The 7,015-nt window shown below is 36.3% G+C and overlaps 1 long non-coding RNA gene and 1 other non-coding gene across 3 annotated transcripts; one reads left to right on the top strand and one right to left on the bottom strand.

The window, feature by feature from the left end:
• Nucleotides 1-586: 586 nt before the first annotated feature.
• Nucleotides 587-5,785, top strand: LOC106620386 (uncharacterized). The gene is made up of 2 exons (XR_011394977.1): nt 587-1,011; nt 5,555-5,785. It is a non-coding gene; the product is annotated as an uncharacterized protein (transcript).
• A 364-nt stretch (nt 5,786-6,149) lies between these two features.
• LOC106620388 (uncharacterized) lies at nt 6,150-6,951 on the bottom strand. Of its 2 annotated transcripts, none has more exons than XR_004978831.2 (3): nt 6,672-6,951; nt 6,379-6,593; nt 6,150-6,286 (listed from the first exon to the last, which is right to left on the bottom strand). It is a non-coding gene; the product is annotated as an uncharacterized lncRNA (long non-coding RNA). The 2 variants fall into 2 exon arrangements; XR_001330824.3 differs by having other exon boundaries at nt 6,372-6,593.
• Between the last annotated feature and the right edge of the window lie 64 nt (nt 6,952-7,015).

A 7,015-nucleotide genomic window follows, 5' to 3' on the forward strand; every position in this document is an offset into this window, starting at 1 on the left:
TATTTTTATTACTTATTAAAAAAATTATCGATTATTAAAATTCTAAGAGATTAAATTTACATAGTTTTGTTCAAAATATTTTTTAATGTATTAAAATATCATTATATGTTTTAAATGTTATCAAAAATATTTAAAGACTATATGATTTGACTTGTATCGTTAATGTTATATGTTTGATGTGATTAATATTCATGATGTGTGCCTGATTTTATATATATATTTTTGTCCAGTTATATTTTTTAGCACGCGTAGACACCAAGAATGATAATGAAAAACAGCCTTATTCACATACCCTCACAATGGCGCCTGTCACACGTTCAATATTTATTGTGATATTTGGATTGATGCATTGCGAGTGAGTGATACACGTTATTCATTATCTTGGCAGTATTTATTTGAAATATATGGAGTTTTTGATATAAATATGTTAAAAAATAGTTTTGTTTTATTATTTGTTTAACTTTTTGTCAATTTTTTTTATAAATAGGCAAAATCAAACAGAAGGAAAGTTTTTATGGTTATGAAGAAAGTTATTCAAAATATCGTTGTATCAAAAAAATTCTAGCAAACGTTGTAAAGATTTAACGAGTTTTTTAATATACTAAAACTTTTATATAAATATATATATATAATACAATTTTAAGATAATTTGCACGTTTTTTATATACCTTCAATACCATGTTCTGTCGTATCGTAAATTTACATATACAATATATCGCGGAACGCACAATCAATAATGAACGCGAGATCCACGATCAAATTACGGATTTCAAATATTTATGTATTTTGTGATATGACTCGGTATTGCGATGTTATATTATATAATGTATTCATCAATATTTATTCTAGACGTTCAATAAATATCGCTATCCTGGATCGCGTTCTATAAATTTATATTGAACGTGTAACAGTCCCCTATAATTGTGAGCTTTACCAATACTAAAGGTATGAAACATAAAATTCCTGCCTTTTTCTTCTATTTGATAAAATCGGTTTGATAATTTAATGAAGGTAAAAAAATAGTTATTTATATTACGAGATATATCGTACTGCATTGAAAATTTTTTCATTGAAATCACTATTCAAACAGGCATGAAATACAATTCTTGCCTACAGGTAATTCCATGTATTACGGCAATAATAGTGATGTCTCATCACTACCTCAGTGTACATATTGAAAAGTGTTAATAAATCTGTTAAAGTAAATATTTATTGAATTTAGATTTCGGGTCTAAAATAAGTTCAACCAGGAAAAACGGAAGTTAATGAATAGAACTGGTAAAATAACTTAATTCAATTCCTTATAATGGGTAGCATTGACCGAGCATGTATATCTGGATTTCTTTGTCGTCTTTGCTCTGAAATGCATAGAATAGTAATCCATATATATGGTGATCAGGGCAGGAAGTTATGTTTAGTAGAAAAGATTAACGGATATCTACCCATCACCGTAAGTTTGTTAATAAAATTCGGGTTAAATTGTTAAATAAAATATTTTCTTAGATATCTCCGACGGATCCTTTACCTAAAACTATATGTGAGACATGTTTAAGAAGAGTGGAACAACATTATGACTTGCTGATGCGATTAACGCGAATAAAACAAGGCAGCTTTCCTAAAATCAAAAAGGTACAGTTTGTTTATAAAAATTATTAGCCAGCTTTAATGCTCTATATTTAAGAAATTCTCTGCAAGAGATTTGTATTCGAAGTTACAATACACTCGGTCAATAATTACAAACTAGGGTCGGCTTTAGTGTAGCATCCCACGATTCCTGGGTTAAAAGGGGTATGGTTGGATAGAGGAGATTCTCCAGATAAAGAATAGCCGGCGGAAACTTATAGTTTTCGAGATATTTGCATTTTAAGTTGAAAATTTCATTAATGTTATCTCACAAAAATCTTTCACTACAATGTTTCTACATATTTATTTTATATTAATTATTTTAATATTTGCTTTAAATAAGCATAATATTTTTACACAATTTTCGTTATATGCACAGTAACAAATGGGTTCCATGTTGACAGATAATAAGTGTTGCCAAATCTATTATATATATATATATTTATATTTTGCAAACTAATTAAAATTAATAATAGAGGATTGTACCCCAAATACATGAACCATATTCCACCATTGTTCGTTCCTTTCTCTTGATAAACCATGGTATTGGATTGGCCAATTTAAAATTCTGCAAATGGTAGACCACCATAAGCGGACGAAACGGGTTGAGCATTTGAAGTCCTGCAACCTCTCCACCGGTGTGATTAAGCTTTGAACTACTGTCAAAGCCTTATCTAATTCGAGGAGACATGAGGACCAAATTGAAATTCGATTCGATGGCAATGCCTCCTCAAACCCGAAAAAATTCACCAGCTATTATAGCCGGCAATTTACACTGCACCATTCGGCTGACAAGACCAAATGATGTGTTACCCGACGGCTGCGCAAAATGCAAAAAAACCGCGCACCACTTACTTACACCGATGGGGAGGTTCAGAGTGCCATCAACAAGGCCAAATCGTCCAAATCCATTGCTACTCCCAACATTTACTCACCACCTGAGTCTAGTAGACCATCAGCATGGCTTCCGAAAAGTGCACAGCATCACCACAGCGCTTAGCGTCATAAACTCCCAGATAGGTCATGGCCTAAGCCAGGGTAGATCTGCGAGAGGACGATCCTCGTAGCGTTGGACTTGTCGAAAGCTTTTGACACAGTCACACAACGCTACTTGAGAACATAGAACAATCCACGCTGGCTCCAGGGCTGAAGCGGTGGACTATGAATTACCTGAGCGGTCGGCGGTCATACATAATGTAACTCCAAACTTAGAAGAATTAAACAGGGGTTTCTGCAGGGCGATGTCCTCTTCCCGCTACTGTTTATTTTTATTTTTGGGAACTCCTCCAGCCACCAGAGGGAAGACTCGGAGTCATGATGCCTATGTGAGCTCTTCCTTGGTGGAGGTTCTTTCTTGGCCACTCGACTGGAGTGGCGGCGCAGTGTGCGGTCATGGTGCAGATTGCACAGCCGTTGAGGCTGGTGCCGCCGTTGAGCGTTGGCAAATCGTGGTCCACTCCCTATGGGTCCTAAGGCCTGAGCAGGTCTTGAGATGGCTCCATCCATGGCATGTGTAGCATCTAACCGTGGTGTAGTTTGGATGGAGCCTTTTCGCGTAAATGCAGCAGAAGAATTACTCAGGGCACTTCTGCGCTTGTCGTATATACCCCTTCACATCTTTAAATCGCTAAGACTGTGTCTGTCTTGCCTCTGGCTAGAGCCCTGTGTTTAGGAGACGTTTTCACAGAAGTTCCTGAAACTTTGCTGTTTTGCAAACTTACTTTCTTTGTTATATGTAGTTATGTTGCATTTATATTCCTCCCAGTTCCCCTACTTTTGACCTTGTTGAAGAGCTTTCGTACGCTTTTCCTAAGGTCTGAGAGTTTGCTTGACCACCAAGGACAGTTGCGCTTGTTGGTGATCGGTTTTTATGGGGCAGTGATAAAATGGACTGGTTAAGTGCAGACAATCTGCTTTTCAGTACTGAAGCCATAGCACTTCTGTCTGGTTGTCCCGCCCCGATGATATTCAAACCTAGCGTATCCCGAAAGATACTTATTCTTACATTATGCCCCTGTTACTTAAGCACCTCCAGAAGCTCCTGCGTGGAGGCTATCACCCCCTCTTGTTCGCCCGACTCCTCCCTCGGGACTCCCACCATGGCTGACGCTAGAATGAGTGGTGTTCTCATCAACCAAAATTTTTTCGGTAGTTCCGCATCTTGGGCTTTAGGCCCTCATGACTAATGAACTGAACCTAAAAATCATTCGGAAACCTGAACTTGTAATGAAATTAATTAATGCCCTCGTTCTTATTTCTGACGAGCCCGAGAGAAAACTCGTATGGCTTGTTTGCACATCTGGGGAGGAACAATGTAATGTTGTGCATGGACAGGACCCTTATAGGAAACCAGCTTGGGACCGAGCTCCATTAGCCAGACCGTGGATTTCTCGTTCTTGTAGTCTACCTGTAGCATACTTCCTTTGAAGTACACCCCAAGGAAGGATACTGGGTACTCCCATTCCGTATACACTTCTTCCATGAGGAGTTCTGGAAGGGCGGTAAACTCTTTCGACCCCAGCGTCTCCACCGGGTAGTTGAGAGGCAGCATAGCCATCCGTATGCTTTTTAAAGCATCAACGTATCTGCACTGTCCCTCCACCACTTGAAGGGGATTCGGGGCGGAGTGTTGGCCTTCTTCCACCTGTGCATATTTGTCCTTTTGCCTTTTGGAAGTTAGTGACTTCTGTGGCGTTATTTGCTCTAACGCTTTGCGGTCTGGATGATCGAAGGTGCTGTCTTTTCGCTACCCTGCCTAAATGGCGGGGTTGTGTTAATCTGTTCCGAGTCCCGCTACTCCGTTTGCGGTTGTTTTACCCCCCTTAGATGCAGCGAGGCACTGTTGCTTCTGAGTCTTACGCGAGTTTTTCGATTGACGATTGCCGTGGTTGTTGTCTTGTTGTAGTTATTGTTGTTCTGGTTTTGTTTGTGATTGTCATCTTTGTCTTACGATCCTTGGCTTAACGCGGTAAGATGTCAGGGGAACGCTATGTTCCGCCGCGCCAGAGCCCCATGACGCTGTAAAACAACCGTTACTTCCCAATGCGGCCCGGTGTTGGGTAGGCTCCGTTAGAATACAGCCGAATTAACTGCATCTAATGCGCATGGGAGTCGCATAACACCCTGGATACACCACACAACAAGGTGTCTGCCATTCGCAGAGGCAATAATAGTCATAGCTATATAATTGTCTATTTTATTACAGATTCTGATAATGAATAAATGTGCATTAAATTTAAATAAGTTGCCGTAAATGAGGATAAGGGTGTGTTCGAGCAGCTGAGTCGAACTGCAACTCTATTACTAATTTGATACTCTGTTGCTGATGCTAATACTCAACAGCAATATTGCAGTAATTACTTCTCACAAAACCTGTTGCTTAGTAATATGGAAATTTTAACGTATATAATAATCAATAACTTGGTTTCGTCAACTCTTAATTTTACGCTAAAAACAAATAATAAATTATATCGAACATAAAATTAATATTTATTACAAAATTCATTTAAAATCCATAAAACAGCTGCTTTTTTTTTTGCCATTTTCACTTATTTATTTGATATTGCTTTAATATTTTACTTATTTTATTTGTTTGTTTAATTTTTTTTAACTTTGACAATTTGTAGTGCCGACGATCGGCCAATCTTGTGACTCGCGTAAAACGTCATGCATTCTAATCAAAGGTATCAATTTTGCAGTAATTTCACAAGGAACACACCCTAACATTTTTTGATAAACAAAAAATCTCAATTGAAAGAAAAGAAACTGACAAGTTTCAAACGCTAAAAACAGCATGGTCAAGCCTTTAGGATGTTGTAAAACTGTAAAAAGCTACATATAATCTGAAAATACAAAACTAATAGCAAAGAAAGCCTTTCTGGCTTCATTAACTATCCTGATCATCCTTAAATATTTCTTTGTTTTTTTCCAGACTCAACAAGCACTACGTACCATTGGTGACATTTCAAGTACAGACGTTTCTGATGATGAACATTTTGATCTCAATAGCTTTCAGGAAGGGCGAAATTCTATAAGAGACTCAAATGTACTACAATTAACAACAGATGTTTCATCCCAATCATCATTGATTGGTGCGACGCAAGCGACTAGCCTACCCTAAAAATAAATAAACTATGAAATTAAAAGTAGATTAAGAGTACGATATGATTATGCCTAGGCGCAAGCCAAATTATGAAACATAATGTAAATGACGGAGTTTCTAAATCGCTTGCATTTAAATTAATTAATATAAGATTTAACATTTTTGTGTGTATATTGGACTTACGGTAAATATAAAAATAGAAATAAGACAAATATAATTAAAAATTATTACAAGTTTTAAACACTTCGACACATTAAGAGGTTTCATGTTATGTTTTGCATTTTGAAGTCTCTTCAGTTTGAAGATGTTATTTGGAAATAGAAAATATAAAGTATAAATTCATATTTCCAGTATTTTTCAGTGTCTAGAATCATTATTTAATTTTATAGTGTTATTAATATTAACATAAAAAGAGAATTGAAAATTAGGAGAAAATTCACTGTTTATTGATTGCAATATACGTTAATAAACGTCAAATGATGTCACAGCTTCCAGAGGGCTACTCAGCGGTGTTGATGGTCTCGTAAAGTCCATATCTTCCTCCAGAAATTCTATAAAGAGCTGCAAAATTTTAGTTAAAAAGAAAAATATTATTGTAATTGTTATTCTTACAATTGTTAGTTAAAAAGAAGAATATTATTGTTACCGCATACACTTGGAAATTTAGACGGCAAGCATTTATGAATTAAACCTCTCATTTCTAAATATAAATAGACTGGATGAAAACTGCAATTATTGGGGATATTGGCATATGCCGTGCACGAATAGACACTCTGCTTTCCGAAGATTACCCCCGACCCCAAGAAAATAGGACCTACTAGTATGGGGGTCGAATAAGACGCGAAATATCATGTTAACATATCACTGACTGCAATGTAAATTTTCGATGGGAAAAATTTAAATTTTTCATCTTAATGGATTTAAAAGAAAGCATTAATGTATGTACATTATACAAACTTGGTTGCCATTATAAGACGACTTTCTTACAAATTATTGAGTAATCAAGAAAACTCGTGTGAACGCACTATGCGACACCAAAAGAGAATTTGCGATAATGAGTGACAAAAGAGTCTTCGTCTGAACGCCTTAAGAATTGAATATGCAAGCAATTGCCAATTGACATTTTTTCTTTTGTTTCGCTTTGCGTCAGACATTTTTTTCGACGGAAAAGTTCGATGTATGAGTACGTTCACATAAAAAGTACTCCAAAATCGAATGTCAAGAAACGATTTTTTATCAATTTCGAAGGGTAAATTCGACTTCGAAAACTCGATTCTTTTATGGTATAAA

Source organism: Bactrocera oleae, chromosome 2 (genome assembly GCF_042242935.1).
Source record: "Bactrocera oleae isolate idBacOlea1 chromosome 2, idBacOlea1, whole genome shotgun sequence".
Taxonomy (NCBI): domain Eukaryota; kingdom Metazoa; phylum Arthropoda; class Insecta; order Diptera; family Tephritidae; genus Bactrocera; species Bactrocera oleae.